The sequence below is a fragment of the Callospermophilus lateralis genome, chromosome 11 (genome assembly GCF_048772815.1).
Source record: "Callospermophilus lateralis isolate mCalLat2 chromosome 11, mCalLat2.hap1, whole genome shotgun sequence".
Taxonomy (NCBI): domain Eukaryota; kingdom Metazoa; phylum Chordata; class Mammalia; order Rodentia; family Sciuridae; genus Callospermophilus; species Callospermophilus lateralis.
The window spans coordinates 79,892,032-79,893,153 of NC_135315.1; positions in this window are offsets into that span (position 1 = coordinate 79,892,032).

Here is a 1,122-nt window from a genome sequence, read left to right on the forward strand (position 1 = left end):
TTCACAGGAGACCATCATGGTGTCTGGGATTGCCAGTTTGCCCAGTTCCTTTGAGAAGCCCAGGGTCACTTATTGATTTGCCAAACTCCCTGCTGAGAGGCTGGTACATAAAGAGCACCTAGGTTTTCATGGATTGTTTCTGTCAGTTCTTAGTGTTATGGGAGAACTTTGGAGTTTTCCTGAGATAAATGGGATGGAAAGGAAAGATGGCAGTGGGTGGAGGTCCCATGGCACGCTAACTGACATTTCTCATCAGAATGAAATAATTAAGTTCAATTATGAAATCATTATCGAGTTAACATGCCCTATCTTGAATTTTCAGTTGTAGGTAAAATTTCAATAATTAAAAGGTAAGAATCTAATCTGTGACCTTAATAAGTTTTGTCTCCTTAATGTTCCACATGAGTCAGTGGTCTCAAAAACTCTGGTTTTGGGCTGGGGATGTGGCTCAAGCGGTAACGTGCTCGCCTGGCATGCGCGGGGCGCTGGGTTCAATCCTCAGCACCACATAAAATTAAAATAAAGATGTTGTGTCCACCGAAAACTGAAAAATAAATATTAAAAAATTCTCTCTCTCTTCTGTCTAAAAAAAAATATACTCCTGGTTTTGACTTTTTTAATTATATGACTTTTGAAAAATTTTGTTTCAAAAACCCAGTTATTTAGCTTGAAAAAATTTTATAAAATCCCTTATATATTAAAATAGCTAGTGAGTACACAATTTTAGTCATTGGAGAACCAAAATTTGTAATAATTGGGAAATCTCTATAAGAGAATCGGTAAGTTATGGTGGAAAATACAATCTCATTTCAAATAGAACTGGATTTGCATTTTTACTATTTATTAGATGCGCAGACATCTTTATAAAATTATATGAGTATTTTGTAATTGGAATTCTAGCATGAGTAATTAACATCTAGAATCTGAATTTCTTAAACTGTGTATGTGAGATTTTCTTTTAAATCCCTGTGTCAATAAATATAATTTTATTATAGACAATGAATGTGGTTCACAAAGCAAATATTTACTTCCTGTGGGCCATAGGCTTTTCATAGTACTGCTGATTGGCTGTTGAAATACACAGGTTATAATTCAAGGGCCGTGGCATTACAATAAAACAGA